Here is a 23,379-nt window from a genome sequence, read left to right as displayed (position 1 = left end):
TGTCTTCTCTAACTTCGCCTACTAAAGAGAAAGACCATAAAAAGTTAAGGTTTTGATCTATCTGTTTTGCCTGGCACAACCCGAAATTGCTTCGTTCTTTACAATTCAAACGTACCGGTGTGGTAATTTAACATTGCCATTTTATTAACTACTTGCTAACAGGGCACACCATTTCAAAGTTATGTTCATCGACAAGAAAACTCACTAGCAACAAATAATTTGTTGCCACTCCGAGACGCACTGTTGTTCTGATTCAAAATAGTTTCAGTGGTCTTGTTCCTCGATTGTTCACAATGCAATGGGGTGACAGGTGTAGTCACTATCGCTAGAAATCAAAAACAGGTGTTGTCCGTTACGAGTCACTGTCCGATACTGACCGTCCTACCACCAACAGGAGACAGAACGTTCGCCGTATACTTTACACTGTGAACACACTGGAATGTCGAGATATGAGTTTACGGATTGATGTATCAGTATCTCAGTTGTATTCGAAGCATGTGAAATGAGGTAATTTAATCTAGAAAAAACTCGTATGAAAAACGAAGGAAGTGCAGTTTGAGACTTAACTCAATAAACTCAGAGTACATCATACGGATTGACACTCATTTTACGACGAAGGAAACAGACACAATTCTTTAAATGCGAACATTTTAGGTTATTCTTTACCTTGACTGATATTAATATCGAATCAGAGAACAAGTTCACTATTACCAATAATTGTTTATTGACACTCACAAGGCATTTAGAAGGTATAAACCTCCATCTTGAGGTGGATTCAGACGAATTAGTGCGACATGGTGCGTGTTGTGTTACGATTTTGGGGTAACCTGGGGCCCAGTCTAATGGAGAAACAAAACACTATTTTAGAATATGGTTTGGGGGAGGTTTTTCACAAAAAACTAAACTTAAATGTTATTGGGAAAATGGAACAACTAAAATAGAGTACCTCCAGCGGCCACAGGCTCCTTTCTCTGCCGTAATACATCACTTATAAACCGTTACACTTTGTAAAGAAAGATGGTGTCTGGAAATTGCTGGTTGCAAAGAACATATAGAAAAAATCGAAACATTATTTCTAAGTACAAAGAATATATAACTAAACAACACTACTACTTCAGATTAAGTTTTAAAACATTGTGAAGGGCTTTGGTTGAGTTGATGAATACATATGTTGAGTAAATATTACAAGTTGTACAAAAATCCTTTCGTGACTTGTTTATCAGGTGACACGTTACAAATCTTAAGTGGAAGAATTATGTTGCCAATAATGGTAAAATTATAAACAAATAACAATTTTAGCTCGGGCTGAGAGATAGAGCATGAAAGGAATGCGAGAAGTAGAGCTAAGTATTGGGAAAGCTAAAGCAATGGGCTTGTTCAAAAAATCTTCAAATTTGTGTGAAATCTTATGGGACTTAACTGCTAAGGTCATCAGTCCCTAAGCTTACACACTACTTAACCTAAACTATCCTAAAGACAAACACACACACCCATGGCCGAGGGAGGACTCGAACCTCCGCCGGGGCCAGCCGCACAGAGTGGGCTTGTTAAACTTACATATGTTACGTTTTATAGCTATGAAAATGCTGCAGTATTACACTGATACCAAGTTAAAGCTATGAAGAAATACATGCTCTCAATAATACAAAGAGATATATTTACTATCAGAATAACGTGTGATACATGGTGCTGTTTTATTTGCCTGGATCTATTGAGTTTTGAGAGTTCGGCGTAAGTATGTATCAACTCAACCAAAGATCTTTATAATGCTTTGAAACTACTCAGAAATAGTAGTGTTGTTTTGTTATATGTTCTTTGTACTTCGAAATAATGTTCCCATTTTTGCTATATGTTCTTCACACCTAATAGTTTCTAAACACCATTTGTGTTTATAAAATGTAACCGTTTATAAGTGATGTGCCCACTGGAGACATTCTGTTTTAGTTGTTCCATTTTCACAATAACATTTAAGTTTAGTCTTTTGTCAAAAACCTCTCCAAAACCAATATCTGAAATAGTGTATTGTTTCTCCACTAGACAGTGCCACAGATTACCCAAAGTCGTAACACAATAAAACACACACACACAATATTAATACATAAATCCACCTGATGGTGAAGGCTTAAGGCTTTGGAACACGCTGTGGATATAAATAAACAGTGAGTGGTAACAATAGACACAATTCGGTTTTAGAAACAATGAGATTTCAGCCTCGAGTCGTGTACACTTAGCTTGAAACAACCGCTTCTCATTTTTTGACTCTATTGAGGGAACAGAAGTAAATTTTGGCGTACCAACAGTAAAACTTTTGAGCAAATATTTACACGACAGTAGGGATGTAGCATTTCCTGCTATGTTAAGGACTCTGGCATCAATTAAGAACAAAGTTTGTCCAAGATCTTACAGAATAGTGCGAAATGTAGATAGGCCCAAGGATTCCGCTGTATGCTGGTGAGAGACCCGAACAGGATGAGTCCTGACGAGGAGTTCTCTGAGGTTGAAATTATTCCTCTGAAACTGTCTCAAATACATGTTTATAGTAATACAATATAGAGCCTCTTTTGCAAGCATTGGCAGCAGTCCTTCAAAGCTCTTATACATCGCCAGCTTTCCATAAAAGTTATAAGACATGCAGTTCGTCACTCTTTTCTCTTCACTGTCTCCTGATGTTAAATGGTTAATAGTTATGATGAAACTGTGTTACAGTCATAGCTGAGATTTCCTTTTAATGGTAAAAGCGTACTTGAGCAAAATAAGTTGAAGATAGTACCGCTACGCCTTGCGAACTAGTTTTGAAGATTGGCTTGTCGACATGGTCTGAGCGAAGTAAAAGGTACGAAAGTTCATTTAAACGTATTCTTACTTAATATTGTTCGTTATTTTTGTGGCCAACACGCCGAGTTTGGCCATCGTAAAACAAGAAAGAGCCATGTTAAACTTACTGATCATTATATACACCGTGGAAATGCCAGCAGTGATTTAAAAAAAAATCACTATTCACAATTGGAATGTATTATTATGATTATTTTGTGTTCTGTTCATAGAAAACATGGAAACTATACTGTGTGCTTGCATTACTACGGGAATTATGTCAGTGGTTATGGCGTGATGCAACTCAGATGTCCAACAGGGAATAAAACTATACAGGAAAGAAAGTGTTCAATACTAGAACAAACGTTCTACGATATCGAACGTACGAGCATCACACAGTACATTACATGCTGTTGAATGAAGTTCAATTTTACTTTCTTTTATTTCCTTACGATGCGATCACAAAAGAATTTCACAATTTATACGTGTATAAATAGACAAAGTGTTAATTTCACTCTGCTTATACAACTTTGACATCCATCCACTGTTGCCTTTTGACAACGCAAAATGCCTTTTGTAGACTGCGCTTTTAGCCATAATTTTATTCTTATCGTAGCATTGCGTAGATAGCTGCTTAGGGGACTCAACAGGTTCTGTAATGAATCTTCTTATCTAATTTTTCATCTATAGTCTGATGATGACCACTGACTGATAGAAACCGGTAAGTTCTAGAATACTTTTGTGATTGTGCCTTAAGAGAAATGAAGAAAGTAATCAATCAAACGATAATCTCTATTGAAAACATGTCAATAGAAGAAATTTATGATCCAAGTAACACCGCTGGTAGCTCTACATTCTGTATTGCATGTTCGAACAGGTCCGTAAATTCAAAGAAATCAGTTGGTGCGCGCTGCAAGATCCATAGGTGCCCCAATCGACAGTGTGTTAACGACCAGGGTTGACTAGCGCTTGCAAAATCTTTGTTGTATATTGTCTGTGGCTGCAAGTGAATATCCATGTGAATCGTTTCAAAGTTTCCCTCGTGTCAAGTTCAAGTGCTGTATCGAAGGCCGTGGCACTTACCGCAGTATCGTGGCCATATTTAAACTCGTACACAAAAGACAGCCGTACTTGATTTGCGTGCGTGCTGTATCTATAATGTGTGCTGTGAAGCAGCATGCTAGCGCTCAAAGAGCTATTCACTCACGCATATCCATACGTACTCTTGCTCCAATATACTGACATCTAGCAGGCTGTGGAAATGTCCAGTTTACGTCGTCTCGAAACCTAGTGTATTACATACAGCGACATGATACCTGACACAATGACGTTTCGTAGATTTTAAACGAAATATCACTCTCACTCACTCTCACAGTTTGTTTTATCATGTTGTGAGACAATAATCTCCTATCAAGAATTGAATCGGAGAAAGGATAACATTGCTCGGCATTTCCGCATTACAAGGAAACATTCACGTATTACGGCTTTGCCACTTTGTCATTAATCGACGAATACACCCATGTCAGACCGTTTCTCTCTTGGCATTTCAGAAAATAAATAAACATTTTGCCATATCATACGAGATGTCGTGACACATTCAGCAGGGAATGTTGCGTTTGGGACAGTGTAGAATACAACCCCTGCATTAGTGCAATCGGATACAGACCATCCCACTCATCTAAACACAACTGGACACATGACTGCAAAGTGGAGTCTTGTACAGATGCCAGAGCTAAATAAGTCACAGATTTTTTGTGCCTAACGTGAATCTCAGCAGGAGTACAGTTGCAATTTATAGGAATCTATTGAACAACCAAACAATTGTTAAAAACGAATTGATCACCATAGCATGAAGTACCAAATGCCCTAGAGGTAACCAGAACTGTAATTTTAACGACTAAGGACCTACATTCAAACAAAATATTCGAAGAAATCAAAGTCATTCTCGAAGAATCATTCAGAACCTGTCAGACTGGCTGTAGCGTGCATGTCAGCTTGCAGCGTGTACCCTACGCTGGTAGCAGTTGCGTGCTTCGGACTTGTTTCTTAATTAAGTGCACGCTAAGCTCATACGCTACAGTTGTCCGAAGTATACATTCACACTGGGGTAGCAGGTTCTGTTTACTAGTGGATCGTTCAGGGCTTTCTTCTGTGGTGGTCAATCCAAGGATTGGTTTGCAACAACTACAATGGCAGCTTGTCTCCATTCTGTGCATCTTTCAGCTTTTCTCTTCATTTCTTTATAGGTGTCGCATCCCACATCTTTCACGATTTGATCCATGTACCTCAGTCGTGGTCTTCCTCTTGGTCTTTTTCCCAGGGCTTAATAGCTATTAATTTGTTAGCAGTGAAGAAACTTGCATTCCAGGCCGGTAAAGGCTACTGTCGCTCCATCATAGTGGGAATCCAGAGACGCTACTTCTCAAACGCACTGCAACATGCTTTAAATCTTTGACTGTGAAAATAATATTCTCCGCAAAATTCAAATATTTTAGGTACTTCTGATTACTATTCCAGTCAATGGCAGATAAATAGCTTCAAATTCACTTTCAGATAATATGGAAATTAGTACATTAGTTCTTCAACCTTGAGAAATCAGTTGAAGTAAGTTTCGTCGCACTGTTAATCCACCAGAGATGTGGCTAATATAGCTGACCCTCGTAATTCCAGTCTTTCGAGATAATACGCTATCAGCAACAGTTGCTAATTCATAATCCAATAAAAATCAGGTAAAGCAATTTCTTTCAGGTACCTTCAACAAAATTGAGCCGTGGCGGCCCATTTCACTATCAATAATTTTTAACTGCCGTCTCACCAGGGGACGTAGATTACTCCATGGTGGGGTTATCGCTGCCTCACCTAGTCTTCAAAGGCGGCCGCTAGAGTCGCGTCTTTGTGATTTTGAAGCAACTTGTCTTAATCCGCTGGCCAGCGCTGTCTCTCAAAAAAATTTGCCATTGTTAGTGCCGCTATGGTTACGTAATTGCACTGCTATATCAGGGGACTAAGTTTTATCTAGTTTTTAACTGTTTTTAAGACTCTTCTCCAAGAGATCCAGTTGTTCGAAGTTTTAATGTTTGCTTCCAGTATGTTTTAGAAGCTAGTAGGCTCTCCAATATTATTATTATTATCCGGTCCTTTTAAGCACGTTATGAGCTCCGGCTAATGGTAAGACCATAGGGAGTTACTTATTATATTTCTTCCTGGAAGAATTTACAGCTCCCATTCTGTAGTACTCTGTTAGCAAAACTTATTTCCTAGGGTGTATTAACTTATTGCAAATGCTCTATAAGTGCAATTATGGTAAACCATATAGTAGTATAGTCCAGTCAGAAACTTACCTTTCGTGTTTGTTAACAGCACTTACTAAGTTGCTGGGAGAGTGTTCCGTGCTGACGGATTTTTGTCGCGTTGGCCCTACTTGCTTGCGGCCGTGTGTACGGCTCTCGAGCATTTCATAGTGCAGCTTGCTACTTGTTTGCAGTAGCGTGTCCTGGTCGTCTGTGCTCAAGTTGAATATCTTCAATCTGAGTTGCAATGTGAAGGAAATTTTGCTTTCGGCCAAGAGGCCTTTGATTAACTGGCTTCGCAGAGGAAGTTTTACCATTATTGTTTAATACATATTGTATTCTTGTTCTAAATTTTATTGTAAATCTTTTGTGTAAACCTTTGGGTAAGCCCTATCTTATCCTAGTTAATGTTTGTCTTTTGGGGATCCGCTTAATATCTTGAACTTAAATTCCCTTGCAGAAATTTATCTAGAAGTGTTTTAATTATAGTACTGGCTGGTTTATTTAAAACTGTTTAATTAAAAAAATTTTAAAAGGCCAATATTGTTAAGGTCTTATTTGTGGAATTTATTTGAGGTTATTGTTGAAATTTCACAGCCGGCCGAAGTGGCCGTGCGGTTAAAGGCGCTGCAGTCTGGAACCGCAAGACCGCTACGGTCGCAGGTTCGAATCCTGCCTCGGGCATGGATGTTTGTGATGTCCTTAGGTTAGTTAGGTTTAACTAGTTCTAAGTTCTAGGGGACTAATGACCTCACCAGTTGAGTCCCATAGTGCTCAGAGCCATTTGAACCATTTGAAATTTAACGGCTGTCCTAACATTTTGTACTCTCGTAAAGGCAAATTAATTTCAATTATTCTACCCTTTTTTCAAATGGGACCTGTTATCAAAGAAAATATATAGCCTAAAAAAAAGTAGCTGTTGTTCGCCGGCAGTTGTAGACGAGCGGTTCTAGACGCTACAGTCTGGTAACGCGCGACCGCTACGGTCGCAGTTTCGAATCCTGCCTCGGGCATGGATGTGTGTGGTGTCCTTAGGTTAGATAGGTTAAAGTAGTTCTAAGCCTAGGGGACTGATGATCTCAGATGTTAAGTCCCATAGTGCTCAGAACCATTTGAACCATTTGTTGTTGTTCAAGGGCAAATGATGTTAGTTAAAGAGATCGAGTTCTTCCATATCATTTCCCTGATCCTGGTAATTCTCGATTTCAAAAGTCACCACACAAACATATTATTATTTTCAAGTCTTCAAACTGCACTTGGCAACGTATGTATGATAGTCATGTAATGAGAATCTTTACGTTATGTACCTTTAATGTGAACATTTTTGTGGTAAGTACAGGTGTGAGTAGAGAACATAATTCCAACAGTCATCATTTCAGTTTTCAATATTTCTTCATCTATCTTCAATGTCGTCGTCGCGGCTGGTTCGCTGCATCGGGTTTCCTTCTGAGGCCGATGGCTGTCGACTCGTGAACACTGGTGTCTAGCGAAGCTATCTGCCGCTCTTCCCTTCGCTTCCTCCAGTGTCCACGATGAATATCAAGCAGAGAAAGCAAACAAAAACATACATTTGTAGTATTACATGTTAACAGGAAAATACGTGAATAATTATAATAATGGTTTGATATTCATCACTACTTATTGTACCAAGTACCGTACAGCGGCGAAGATTGAGGTTATACACTATACACAGATCTATACCACTAATAACGACAACTTGTCGTTTAAGGTTATTACCAAAAATCTCGATAAGTACTCTCCTGACTTACTTCAGATTTTTACACGATGCTCTGATGTTATTATGTCTGCTTACAGAGTGCTTGTGTGTTTCTTGAGTGCACTGCGACTTGCTGGTCAGTTCGTGTGTGACAATCCAAGCAGTAGGTTGTGAGTGGACGATGCGATTTACCTATGCAGAAAATGCCGACATGCTAATGGTGTATGGAGAGTGTAGGAAATATGCAGTTCGTTCTTGGACGGTGTATGTGTCAGTATATCCCAATAGACGTCACCCATCTCGGCAATTTTTATCAACCCCCTCAACCATTACTAGTCAGAATCCACATAATTAGTGCATGCACTTTAGTGTGTGCTACCACAGGCATTGCGCAAGTGCCAGTGTGGGAAACTTTTCAAAATCTCGTAAACGACTCGCACTGGGATCTCGCAAAAAACACTACCGACCATCTAATTTACCCTACTTTTAGTTTGTTAATGTCAATAGAGTAGACATTGGTCCATTTAGAAACGTGGATGTATGCACAAAAATACGCTTTCTAACCACTATTACAATCTGTTGATTGACTAACAATACGAGCCCGTGACTACCAATCCATTCTATAGAAAACACGTTCCATTTCCGCAATATTAGAGCTGCAAATTTCAAATGATTCTGCCTGTATAGTACGTAAACGGGACACTTAAAAATGTTGTACACGGACAGACAAAGGCTACAAATTTTTAATATATATATATATATATATATATATATATATATATATATATATATATATACTCCTGGAAATTGAAATAAGAACACCGTGAATTCATTGTCCCAGGAAGGGGAAACTTTATTGACACATTCCTGGGGTCAGATACATCACATGATCACACTGACAGAACCACAGGCACATAGACACAGGCAACAGAGCATGCACAATGTCGGCACTAGTACAGTGTATATCCACCTTTCGCAGCAATGCAGGCTGCTATCCTCCCATGGAGACGATCGTAGAGATGCTGGATGTAGTCCTGTGGAACGGCTTGCCATGCCATTTCCACCTGGCGCCTCAGTTGGACCAGCGTTCGTGCTGGACGTGCAGACCGCGTGAGACGACGCGTCATCCAGTCCCAAACATGCTCAATGGGGGACAGATCCGGAGATCTTGCTGGCCAGGGTAGTTGACTTACACCTTCTAGAGCACGTTGGGTGGCACGGGATACATGCGGACGTGCATTGTCCTGTTGGAACAGCAAGTTCCCTTGCCGGTCTAGGAATGGTAGAACGATGGGTTCGATGACGGTTTGGATGTACTGTGCACTATTCAGTGTCCCCTCGACGATCACCAGTGGTGTACGGCCAGTGTAGGAGATCGCTCCCCACACCATGATGCCGGGTGTTGGCCCTGTGTGCCTCGGTCGTATGCAGTCCTGACTGTGGCGCTCACCTGCACGGCGCCAAACACGCATACGACCATCATTGGCACCAAGGCAGAAGCGACTCTCATCGCTGAAGACGACACGTCTCCATTCGTCCCTCCATTCACGCCTGTCGCGACACCACTGGAGGCGGGCTGCACGATGTTGGGGCGTGAGCGGAAGACGGCCTAACGGTGTGCGGGACCGTAGCCCAGCTTCATGGAGACGGTTGCGAATGGTCCTCGCCGATACCCCAGGAGCAACAGTGTCCCTAATTTGCTGGGAAGTGGCGGTGCGGTCCCCTACGGCACTGCGTAGGATCCTACGGTCTTGGCGTGCATCCGTGCGTCGCTGCGGTCCGGTCCCAGGTCGACGGGCACGTGCACCTTCCGCCGACCACTGGCGACAACATCGATGTACTGTGGAGACCTCATGCCCCACGTGTTGAGCAATTCGGCGGTACGTCCACCCGGCCTCCCGCATGCCCACTATACGCCCTCGCTCGAAGTCCGTCAACTGCACATACGGGTCACGTCCACGCTGTCGCGGCATGCTACCAGTGTTAAAGACTGCGATGGAGCTCCGTATGCCACGGCAAACTGGCTGACACTGACGGCGGCGGTGCACAAATGCTGCGCAGCTAGCGCCATTCGACGGCCAACACCGCGGTTCCTGGTGTGTCCGCTGTGCCGTGCGTGTGATCATTGCTTGTACAGCCCTCTCGCAGTGTCCGGAGCAAGTATGGTGGGTCTGACACACCGGTGCCAATGTGTTCTTATTTCCATTTCCAGGAGTATATATATATATATATATATATATATATATATATATATATATATATATATATATATATATATATATGAAACTTTGTTTAACGTTGTTGCCATGAATCTCGAAATACCCTTGACCAATTTATTACAATTTTTTACATGATGCTCTAGTAAACATTCGAACGGAATAGAAAATATACACTGACGAGCTAGTACACTATGACCACCTGACTAATAGCCAGCATGTCCACCTTTGACACGGACAACAACGGCGACCCGTTGTGCCATGGAAACAATGAGGCCTTGGCAGGTTGCTGGAGGGAGTTGCCAACATCTGCACACAGGGAGGTCACCTAATTCCCGTAAACTCCGGGGAGGGGGGCCACGGCCAATCACATCAAAGATGTGTTCGATCGCGTTCAGATCTGGCGAGTTGGGGGGCAATCACATCAAATCGTACTCACCACTGTGTTCCTCGAACAATTACACTCCTGGCTTTGTGACATGGCGCATTATCTTGTTGAAAAATGTCACTGCCGTCGTGAAACATGATCGTCATGAAGGGGTGTAAGTGTACTGCAACCAGTGTACGATACTCCTTGGCGGTCATGATGGAGCTCCGCTAAAGCTGAGATGCCAACGTGAATGTTCCAAAGAACATAAGTTGCTGCCTTTAGCTTGTCTCCGTCCCGCAGAACAGGTGACAAGGAGCTGTTCCCCTGGAAGACGACGGATTCGTGCCCTCCTGTCGGCATGATGAAGAGGGTATCGGGATTCATCAGACCATTCAGCGCTCTGCCACTGGGCCGATGTCCAGTGTCGATGGTCACGAGCCCGTTTCAGTCGTAATTGCCGATGTTGTGGTGGCACATGCATGGTCGTCACCTATGGAAGCCCATCGTTAGGAGTGTTCAGTGCACTGTATCTTCAGACGCACTTGTACTCTGCCTAGCAGTAAAGTCCGATGTTAGTTCCCTCACAGTTCGCCGCCTGTCCTAATATACCAGTCCTCCCAGCCTACAACGTCCGACATCTGTAATGATGGGTGGCCACCCAACCCGACGACGGCTGGACGTGGTTTCACATTGGTTACGCCACCTGTAGAAGATACTCACCACAGCGCTCCTCGAACAACCGACAATTCGTGCAGTTTGCGAGTTGTTCGTGTCAATTCTCCAGGCCATTTGAATCCACCCTCGATCAAACTCAAACAGACTGCGCTCCTTTCCCATTCTACACGCGGGCAGCAAGCTCACTGATACTACATGCACCGTGCGTGTATCTCACTAGCTGTCGTTCCTCGCCAGGTGTCGCTGCCATCGCCTGGTCGGTTTAATATCGGTGTAGGTCGGTGGTCATAATGGTCTGGATGCTTAGTGTATACAGGGTGTTACAAAAAGGTACGGCCAAACTTTCAGGAAACATCCCTCACACACAAAGAAAGAAAATATGTTATGTGGACATGTGTCCGGAAACGCTTACTTTCCATGTTAGAGCTCATTTTATTACTTCTCTTGAAATCACATTAATCATGGAATGGAGATACACAGCAACAGAACGTACCAGCGTGACTTCAAACACTTTGTTACAGGAAATGTTCAAAATGTCCTCCGTTAGCGAGGATACATGCATCCACCCTCCGTCGCATGGAATCCCTGATGCGCTGATGCAGCCCTGGAGAATGGCATATTGTATCACAGCCGTCCACAATACGAGCACGAAGAGTCTCTACATTTGGTACCGGGGTTGCGTAGACAAGAGCTTTCAAATGCCCCCAATATGAAAGTCAAGAGGGTTGAGGTCAGGAGAGCGTGGAGGCCATGGAATTGGTCCGCCTCTACCAATCCATCGGTCACCGAATCTGTTGTTGAGAAGCGTACGAACACTTCGACTGAAATGTGCAGGAGCTCCATCGTGCATGAACCACATGTTGTGTCGTACTTGTAAAGGCACATGTTCTAGCAGCACAGGTAGAGTATCCCGTATGAAATCATGGCGGTGAATCGAGGAAGTACAGTACGTACTGACGAAAGTAAAATGAGCTCTAACATGGAAATTAAGCGTTTCCGGACACATGTCCACATAACATCTTTTCTTTATTTGTGTGTAAGGAATGTTTCCTGAAAGTTTGGCCCTATCTTTTTGTAACACCCTGTATAAGGGGAAATATTGTTAGCTAAAGTCTCGAAATGTTCTTCACCGATTAACTTCAAGTTTTATAAAAAAAAAATCGAATGGCTCTGAGCACTAAGGGACTTAACATCTGAGGTCATCAGTCTCCTAGAACTTAGAACTACTTAAACCTAACTAACCAAGGACATCACACACAGCCATTCCCGATGCAGGATTCGAACCTGCGACCGTAGTGGTCCCGCGGTTCCAGGCTGAAGCGCCTAGAACCGCTCGGACACACCGTCCGGCCAAGTTTTATATGCTTCTCTAATAAACGATCAGAGGTACACAGGTTATGTTTTTTCTTAAATATACTCGACATATGAATGTACCCTGACATAAAAAAAATCACAACACAGAAAAATAACTAAAGTAGAGCTTTGAAATTTCGGGAATATGTTTATCTAGGTGACGTATTTCATCGATAAACATTGCAAGATCGCAGGTTAAAGCAAGCATGAGAGAAGCCATTGCAGATGTAAAATTCTGGTACATATATAACTGGTGTAACCACCAGAATGTTGAATGCAAGCATGCAAACGTGTAAGCATTCATTTGTACAGATGCCCGATGTCAGCTTGTGGGATGGAGTTCCATGCCTGGTGCACTTGGTCGGTCAATACAGGGACAGATACGTTAATGCTGGTAGTTAATTACTCTGGAGTCGTCATCCGATGATGTCCAGTATGTGCTCGATTGGAGACAGATCAGATGGTCGAATAAACCAAGGCAACATGTCGATACTCTGTAGAGTACAGCGGTAGGTGGGGGAGCGTTATCCTGCTGGCTGCAAAACATCCACTGGAATGCTGTTCATGAATGGCAGCACAACAGGTCGAATCACCAGACTGACGCACAGATTTGCAGTCAGGGTTCGTGGGATAACCACCAGAGTGATCTTCCTGTCATAAGAGATAGCACCCCAGACCATTTGTACAGGTGTAGGTCCAGTGTGAGCAGCACCCAGACAGCTTTTTTGCAGGCCCTCAACTGGACTCCTTCTAACTAACACACGGTCCTCACTGTCACCGAAACAAAATCAGCTTTCATCAGAAAACACAACGGACCTCCACTCTTCCCTCCAATGATCTCTTGCTTGACATCACTGAAGTCACAAATGGCGCTGATTTGGGGTCTGTAGAATGCACGTTATAGGGCGTCTGGCTCGGAGCTGCCTTTGAAATAACCTATTTGCACACTTCGTTGTGCCATTGTGGTGCCAACTGCTGCTCAAATCGCTGCTGCAGCTGCAGGACGATGATCTTCCGTCTTGGTAGTTCCACGGGACCATCCGAAGCCTAATCTTCTTGCGACTGCACATTGTGGTGACCATCGCTGCCACCAGTCATGTACAGTGGCTACCTTCCTGCCAAGTCTTTCTACCTTACTGGCCATTAAAATTGCTACACCAAGAAGAAATGCAAATGATAAACGGGTATTCATTGGACAAATATATTGTACTAGAACTGACATGTGATTACATTTTCACCCAATTTGGGTGCATAGATCCTGAGAAGTCAGTACCCAGAACAACCATCTCCGGCCGTAATAACGGCGTCGATATGCCTGGTCATTGAGTCAAACAGAGCTAGGATGGCGTGTACAGGTACAGCTGCCCATACAGCTTCAACACGATACCACTGTTCATCAAGAGTTGCTGGGCCACCATTGACCAGATGTTTTCAATTGGTGAGAGATCTGGAGAATGTGCTGGCCAGGGCAGCAGTCGAACACTATCTGTATCCAGAAAGACCCCTACAGGACCTGCAACATGCGGTCCTGCATTACCCTGCTGAAATGTAGGGTTTCGCAAGGATCGAATGAAGGGTAGAGCCACGGGTCGTAACACATCTGAAATGTAACGTCCACTGTTCAAAGTTCCGTCAATGTAAACAAGAGGTGATCGAGACGTGTAACCAATGACACCCCATACCATCACGCTTGGTGATACGCCAGTATGGCGATACGAATACACACTTCCAATGTGCGTTCACCGCGATGTCGCCAAACACGGATGCGACCATCATGATGCTGTAAACAGAACCTGGATTCATCCGAAAAAACTACGTTTTGCCATTCGTGCACCCAGGTTCGTCGTTGAGTACACCATCGCAGGCGCTCCTGTCTGTGATGCAGCGTCAAGGGTAACCGCAGCCGTGGTCTCCGAGCTGATAGTCCATGTTGCTGCAAACGTCGTCGAACTGTTCGTGCAGATGGTTTTTGTCTTGCAAACGTCCCCATCTGTTGACGCAGGGCTCGTGACGTGGCTGCACGATCCGTTACAGCCATTTGGATAAGATGCCTGTCATCTCGACTGCTAGTGATACGAGGCCGTTGGGATCCAGCACGGCGTTCCGTATTACCCTCCTGAACCCACCGATTCCATATTCTGCTAACAGTCATTGGATCTCGACCAACTCGAGCAGCAATGTCACGATACGATAAACCGCAATCGCGATTGGCTACAATCTGATCTTTATCAAAGTCGGAAACGTGATGGTACGCATTTCCCCTCCTTACACGAGGCATCACAACGACGTTTCACCGGGCAAAGCCGGTCAAGTGCTGTTTGTGTATGAGAAATCGGTTGGAAACTTTCCTCATGTCAGCAAGGTTGTAGGTGTCGCCACCGGCGCCAACCTTGTGTGAATGCTTGAAAAGCTAATTATTTGCATATCACAGCATCTTCTTCCTGTCGGTTAAATTTTGCGTCTGTAGCACGTCATCTTCATGGTGTAGCAATTTTAATGGCCAGTAGTGTACAATATCGCAGAAGGAACGTCCATCTTCTTGTAGCTCTATTATACAACCTCGTTCAAACTCAGTGAGGTGTTGATAATGCCGTTTTTATCACCTTAAAGGCGTTCTTAACTAACATCGGCTCATCACGTCCGATCTCAAGGGTAAGTAATGCTCACGACCCTTACAGCGTTTATTTAAAGCGAAGTGGCACTCCTGTCGCCACTTTTATGCGTCGAGAAATTGGAACTGACATCAATATAGAAACACGCCTACCAACTTTCATCTATATTGCACAGCTGCTTCTTGGTGTTGCCGTTTTTTTCCGTCAGTGTATATACACTGATGAGCCAGAATATTATGACCACAACCCTCCGCGAGGCTGTATGCTGCCTGGTAGCGCTGAGGGCATATCACGCGGTAAGAGAATATGAGCCGAGTAGAGACGAATGAGAAAGCACTCTAGTCACGATAAGAGGCGCAAATGCTTAAATCCACCGTCTTAAGCGACTTTGACAAAAGCCAGATTATTGTGGCTCGGTGCCTGGGAGCGAGCATCTCGGAAACGGCGAAGCTGGTCTGCTGTTCGGTTCGCGTGCTGGTATCATGAGCATCTGTGGTAAGTGGATGAAGAATGCTGAAACCACGAGTAGGCGACAAGAAGTTGGACGTCCGTATCCTGTCACAGAAGATAGGGATCGGAGGCTTGCCCGGCTTCGAACATTGTGTTTCGCAGCAGAGGACCAAACAACATCGTCATTTATGATTACAGTGGGCACGGGATCATCGAGATTGGACTGCGGATCAATGGAAACGTGTCGCCTTGTCGGATGACTCCCTTTTATTGTTAAACCAGGTCGATGGTCGTGTCCAGGTACGTCATCATCCAGCCGAACGTCTGCTCCCAGTTGATGCAGCGCGCCACGAACTCACGTCGGTAGGAGCAGTATTATGCAATGGAGGACATTTACCTGGGCTTCCATGGGACCTTCGGTAGTAATAGAAGGCACCATTATAGATGTGGACTACGTCAACATTCTTAGGGACAGGTTCCATCAGACTGGACGAAAGCAGTAATCACACCAATCTTTAAACATGGAAACAGAAAAGATTGTAACACCTACAGAGGTATCTCTTTAATCAGCGTTGTGGGTAAAATCTTCTCAGGTATTGTTGAAAGGAAACTGCGAGTATTAGTTGAGGACAAATTGGATGAAAATCAGTGTGGATTTAGTCCTCTTAGAGGTTGTCAGGACCAGATCTTTAGCTTACGGCAAATAATGGAGAAGTGTTACGAGTGGAACAGGGAATTGTATCTATGCTTTATAGATCTAGAAAAGGCATTTGACCGGGTTCCTAGGAGGAAGTTATTGTCTGTTCTACGAGATTATGGAATAGGAGGCAAACTTTTGCAAGCAATTAAAGGTCTTTACGTAAATACTCAAGCAACAGTTAGAGTTGACGGTAAATTGAGTTCATGGTTCAGAGTAGTTTCAGGGGTAAGACAAGACTGCGACCTGTCTCCACTGTTGTTCATATTATTTGTGGATCATATGTTGAAAACAATAGACTGGCTGGGTGAGATTAAGATATGAATCCTGCCTCGCGCATGGATGTGTATGATGTCCTTAGGTTAGTTAGGTTTAAGTAGTTCTAAGTCTAGGGGACTGATGACTCAGATGTTAAGTCCCATAGTGCTTAGAGGCATTTAAACCATTTTGAACCGTCCGTGTCACAAGGCCAGAATCTTATTACAATGCTTTGAGGAGCATGATACTGAACTCACGTTAATGTCTCGGGCACCAAATTCGGATTATCTGAATCCGATGAAACCCAAGTGGGACTCTATCGGGCGCCAGCTCGACTCCCACAAACCATCCGCCCGTAAATTACTGGAAGTTTACGACCTGTGCGTAGGAATTTGGTGCAAACCTATCAAGTACTTGTCGAATCCGTGGCACACAGAACCACTCCTGAACAGACACGCTTTTAAGTGGGTGGTCATAATGTTTAGGCTCATCAGTGTATATAATGCATAAAAGGGGAAACGTCACCAAGAAATCGAAAAATTCTTGACCGATTTATTTGATAGGCTAAATATATTTTAGAGACGAAACATTGTCTAATGTTGTTTCCAAAATTCTCGAATAGTTCTTAATCATTTTACAGTAAATTTTTAAGCAATACTCTAATAAACGTTCGGATGTAAATATACAATTTACTAGATACACTAGTAAACATTTAGATGGACGCGGGCTACATATTGTTTTAAACCTCAATGTACAGATTTTTGTGTTAAAACTGACTGCGAGTAAGAAATTGCTGTGCTGTGAAAATATGCAGTTTCGTATTCTTTCTAGCAATCAGTTTTAACTACGATAGCAGGGTATGTAAACCATTAGACAGTGTTTCTCCCTTACAAATGCTTTCTTATATTAAAAAAATATGTAGCCTATGTCCATCTGAATGTTTATTTAGGTATCCTGCAAAAATCTGAAGTAATATATACATAGCAAAAGTTGTATACACAACAAGGTACTGTTTTGTTATCTTCCTCTCCTTCGGATTATGATTAGAATACTACCACGGAATCTAAATCATCTGAAAGTTTGCAGACATATGCGTTTGCAGATTAAAACTATGTAAAAAAAAGCTGTAATTTAAGCTACCGTCCTCACAGATCCAGCAAGTGGAGAGGTCTCTCTCATACCCCGTATACAAATGGTCCAGCCGATTAACCCATTCATTTTAAGCCACCTCATTTCCCAATCAAGGTTTGTTTTGCAATGACAATAAACAAGGCTCAAGACAGGAGAGAACATAGAAGAGGAGCAGAGAAGCGGAGGAGGAAATGAATATGTGGACATAGAGAGAGGGTGATGGAGAGAGAGGGGGAGGAGGATATGGAGAGGGAGAACAGGGAGCATGTCATGCACAGAAAGAGGGGAGCGGGGGGGGGGGGGGAGATGGAAGGAGAGAATGGGGAAAGGAATTTAGGAAGTATATTCAATTTCCATGCATGTTTAACATTTGCTAAGCATTGCCGGCTTCGATAGTACTGTATCTCTAAAGGCTGCAGAACATTGAAAATTGTAATATTTATCTTGCTGTTTTTTTTAATGCTATAAATATTTATTTACGAAGAAATATCCTCATGAGCGTCCGTTAACTCTCCCTTTGTAATGTTGATTTAACTTACAGGTTTCTTACAGACGTGCAGTTTTACGTTCCGCTGCGAGAAATGGCCTTTTACGAGGTGCACTGCTGCAAATGTCCATGGAGTACTGTTCCCTTTGCTATGTACGCTCGCAGACTTATCGCTATGGACCTCCATTTACTAACAGAAGCAATTTTTTACGGATTAGAAACCGGCTGTCGGTAAAAAGATGACACCTTTTGTCGCTCTCGGTTAGCATTTCTATGCGCCCACTGTTCTTACGTCGTATTACAATGCCATTCCTTATAGTTACGTTGGACAGTCCACGTTGATATATCAACGAATCAGGTATCTTCATTCACAGCGTGGCCCGGTCATGTCCAAAGACGACAGCTCTTTCCTGCCATTCTATCGCCCAAATTACTGTGCTGATTCCATACAGCCGACTGGTAGATACACACTACTTCACTACCATTCGTTTTGTCAGCGGTGGAGAGTCACATGACTTCTTACTACCAGTGTCGTACACCATCTTCAGCGCTTTGAAGCAACCAATGTGCTCTTTTAAGGGGGTGAGCAATATTTTGTCCGGTGAAATTCTTATCAATGGGATACAACTTATGACACGTCACTGATATCCATTGAGACGATTATTAGGCTTAGTATCGAGCCCTGAGGGACACCTGATACAACCTGTCTCAGTAGCGACAATGTGGTGCCTGATATGACGCAGTGTTAGCGAGGTGTCAAGTGTACACAAGAGAAGTAGCAATTTTCTTAAATCGTTGTGCAGACTTGAAGGAATTTATGTATCTTCATGTAGTCGTTTACATAGGAGAAACTGATAAGATAAAAACAAACCAAAGCCTGATTTTATTCGACACCAGAGGTTTCAGCTACGTAACTACTTATGATCTAACAACAGTTTTAGAACAGTTTTATTGTTCTAGTTTTCTACGATGGCTGACCGTTCGGAGCGTAAAATATGACTTCAATACACTATGAAGGTCTCTAAGAGAGACAAAATTTGAGCCAGCTTTCTTGCTCGGTACCCTTTATGTTTGTGTATGTGTGTTGTAATTTGTTCCGTAGTCTGTATAAGTTAAAATGCCCTGCTTAATTATTAGTTTGCTCACTACGGAACAAATTACAAGAGCGTCTTCTGGAGTGAAAATGGCTGACGAAAATTTTTTAAAAAGGAACGGGATATTTGTTTGTATCAGACTCCCCCCACAGCAGGTTCTGCGCTTGTTCTATTTTCTTTTGTGTTTTAAGAACTATACGTAGGCGCGGAGTACGCTGCGACATAGCAAAAGCCGGCCGGAGTGGCCGTGCGGTTCTAGGCGCTACAGTCTGGAGCCGAGCGACCGCTACGGTCGCAGGTTCGAATCCTGCCTCGGGCATGGATGTGTGTGATGTCCTTAGGTTAGTTAGGTTTAAGTAGTTCTAAGTTCTAGGGGACTGATGACCTCAGATATTAAGTCCCATAGTGCTCAGAGCCATTAGAACCATTTTTTAAGTCCCATAGTGCTCACTAAAGGTGGCAGGGGTAAAATACAGGGAGCGAAAGGCTATTTACAATTTGTACAGAAACCAGATGGCAGTTGTAAGAGTCGATGGACATGAAAGGGAAGCAGTGGTTGGGAAGGGAGTAAGACAGGGTTGTAGCCTCTCCCCGATGTTATTCAATCTGTATATTGAGCAAGCAGTAAAGGAAACAAAAGAAAAATTCGGAGTAGGTATTAAAATCCATGGAGAAGAAATAAAAACTTTGAGGTTCGCAGATGACATTGTAATTCTGTCAGAGACAGCAAAGGACTTGGAAGAGCAGTTGAATGGAATGGACAGTGTCTTGAAAGGAGGATATAAGATGAACATCAACAAAAGCAAAACGAGGATAATGGAATGTAGTCGAATTAAGTCGGGTGATGCTGAGGGAATTAGATTAGGAAATGAGAAAGTTAAAGTAGTAAAGGAGTTTTGCTATTTGGGGAGCAAAAGAACTGATGATGGTCGAAGTAGAGAGGATATAAAATGTAGACCGGCAATGCCAAGGAAAGCGTTTCTGAAGAAGAGAAATTTGTTTACATCGAGTATAGATTTAAGTGTCAGGAAGTCATTTCTGAAAGTATTTGTATGGAGTGTAGCCACGTATGGAAGTGAAACATGGACGATAAATAGTTTGGACAAGAAGAGAATAGAAGCTTTCGAAACGTGGTGCTACAGAAGAATGCTGAAAATTAGATGGGTAGATCACATAACTAATGAGGAAGTATTGAATAGGATTGGGGAGAAGAGAAGTTCGCGGCACAACTTGACCAGAAGAAGGGATCGGTTGGTAGATCATGTTCTGAGGCATCAAGGGATCACCAATTTAGTATTGGAGGGCAGCGTAGAGGGTAAAAATCGTAGAGGGAGACCAAGAGATGAATACACTAAGCAGATTCAGAAGGATGTAGGTTGCAGTAGGTACTGGGAGATGAAGAAGCTTGCAAAGGATAGAGGAGCATGGAGAGCTGCATCAAACCGGTCTCAGGACTGAAGACCACAACAACAACAGTGCTCAGAGCCATTTGAACCATTTGAACATAGCAAAAAATAGGATGATGTGCAACCGTGTAAAGCAGCAGTGCAATGTCACTAAATATGTACTAACGTACACCAATAAATCTTCGGACTTTGTTTTAAGAGCAAATGAGACCGCAGGTTGTAAATTGAGCAGAATACTGTAGGCCAGCAGTTGCAGGAAGTGCTGGGAAGTGAGTACCAGGTCACCAGCATTGTGAAGCCTAATGCAGGGTTGGCTCAGGTGACTGTTAACATAGGGGGGTTATGTAGGGATTTTACTAAAGAGGATCAGGTAGTGATTGTGGGTGGGGCTGGTAATAGTATTGGTAGGGATGGGGAGTATAACATAGATGGTGACCTGGAAAAGATAGCCACTCAGACTGGCAACACGAATGTGCATTTCGTGGAACTGTTTCAGCGTCACGATCGGCCTCATCTTAATACAGCCGTCAGGCGTAATAACATGAGACTTGGGGGTGCGCTGATGACAGAAAGCATGGCTCACATTTCAGTGGTGTCGGTGGAGTCTATCAGCAGGACGGGTTTCACTAGACACGGCCTTCACCTCAACAGGTATGGGAAGGGGAGGTTGGCAAAGCTTATAGGTGACAGCATAGGTGGGGTTGGTGGGATCACTCATGGGAAAATTCCTGCAGTAGTGTGTGTTAGAGCTGCACCTTTTTTAGATTGAAGTCAGCTGGTAGGTATTCCTGCTTAAGGGAAGTCTCTCTAACAAGGGAATCACTTTTGACAAAGCTTAGGTATCCGAGTAATGAGGGAATTAGTATATTTCATCAAAATATACAGGGTATTAGGGATAAAGTTAGTGAACTGCTTATAGATGTTGACTCTGAAATTATTGGTATATCTGAACACTTCTTAAATAAGGAGATAATTCAGAGGCTTCCTTTACCAGGATACAGGTTGGCTGGCTGCTTTTCGAGGAGCTCTTTGCGGTGTGGGGGAGTAGCCATGTATGTGAAAAACGGCATCGCATTTGAGTCAATTGATGTTTCAAAGTACTGCACTGAAAAGGTGTTTGAATGTTGTGCAGGTGTGGTTAAATTTAACGGAGTTAAACTTGTAACTGTTGTTATTTATAGATCCCCAGACTCCGATTTCACAGCATTTTTGCTAAAGCTAGAGGAGGTTCTTGGTTCACTTTATAGGAAATACAAAAAGTTAGTTATATGTGGTGACTTCAATATTAATTGTATAAGTGATTGTGCAAGGAAGAGGATGCTGGTAGACCTCTTTAATTCATATAATCTTATGCAAACCGTATTCTTTCCAACGAGAGTGCAAGGGAACAGTAGAACAACCATAGACAACATTTTTGTTCATTCCTCATTACTAGAAGGGCATTCTGTTAGAAAAAAGGTGAATGGCCTTTCAGATCATGATGCGCAAATTTTAACTTTAAAAGATTTTTATGCTGCAACTCGTGTTAAATATAGTCATCAGCTGTTCAGGAAAGCTGATCCGGTTGCTGTAGAGACCTTTGTAAACCTTATAAAGGAACAAGAGTGGCAAGATGTTTATAGCGCTGAGACAGTAAACGATAAATATAATGCTTTTCTAAAGACCTTTCTCATGCTCTTTGAAAGTTGCTTTCCGTTACAACGTTTAAAACAGGGTACTAGCACAAACAGGCAGCCTGGGTGGCTGACTAGAGGGATAAGAATATCTTGTAGAACAAAGTGGCAATTATATCAAAACGTTAGAAACAGTCAAAATCTAAATGCAGCAGCCCATTACAAACAGTATTGTAAGGTGCTTAAAAATGTTATCAGGAAGGCAAAAAGTGTGTGGTATGCAGATAGAATAGCTAAGTCTCAGGATAAAATTAAAACCATATGGTCAGTCGTAAAGGAAGTTGCTGGTCTGCAGAGACAAGTCGAGGATATAGAATCAGTGCGTAGTGGGAATGTCCGTGTTACTGATAAGTCGCATATATCTACAGTATTTAATAATCACTTTCTGAATATAGCAGGTGAACTAAATAGAAACCTAATTCCAACAGGGAATCATATAGCGCTCTTAGAAAAAAGTGTTCCGAGACTGTTACCTGAAATGCTCCTCCATGATACTGACAAGAGGGAGATTGAGTTAATAATTAAATCACTAAAGACCAAGAACTCTCATGGATATGACGGCGTATCTAGCAGAATACTGAAGTATTGTTCTATGTATGTTAGCCCAGTACTTAGCCATATCTGTAACTTTTCCTTTAGGAGTGGTCGGTTTCCTGATCGATTAAAATACTCGGTAGTGAAGCCACTTTATAAAAAGGGAGACATTGATAATGTTGACAATTTTAGACCTATTTCTATGCCATCGGTGTTTGCTAAAGTTATCGAGAAGGTTGTATATACAAGGTTACTGGAGCATTTAAATTCACATAATTTGCTGTCAAATGTTCAGTTTGGTTTTAGAAATGGTTTAACAACTGAAAATGCTATATTCTCTTTTCTCTGTGAGGTTTTCGACGGATTAAATAAAAGGTTGCGAACGCTAGGTGTTTTCTTTGATTTAACGAAGGCTTTTGACTGTGTTGACCACAAAATATTACTGCAGAAGTTGGACCATTATGGAGTAAGGGGAGTAGCTTACAATTGGTTCGCCTCTTACTTTAAGAACAGAAATCAGAGGGTAATTCTCCGCAATATTGAGAGTGGTAGTGATGTTCAGTCCCAATGGGGCACTGTTAAGTGGGGCGTTCCCCAAGGGTCGG

This window comes from Schistocerca nitens, chromosome 8 (assembly GCF_023898315.1).
Source record: "Schistocerca nitens isolate TAMUIC-IGC-003100 chromosome 8, iqSchNite1.1, whole genome shotgun sequence".
NCBI lineage: Eukaryota > Metazoa > Arthropoda > Insecta > Orthoptera > Acrididae > Schistocerca > Schistocerca nitens.
Note: the sequence above shows the minus strand (reverse complement) of the source record.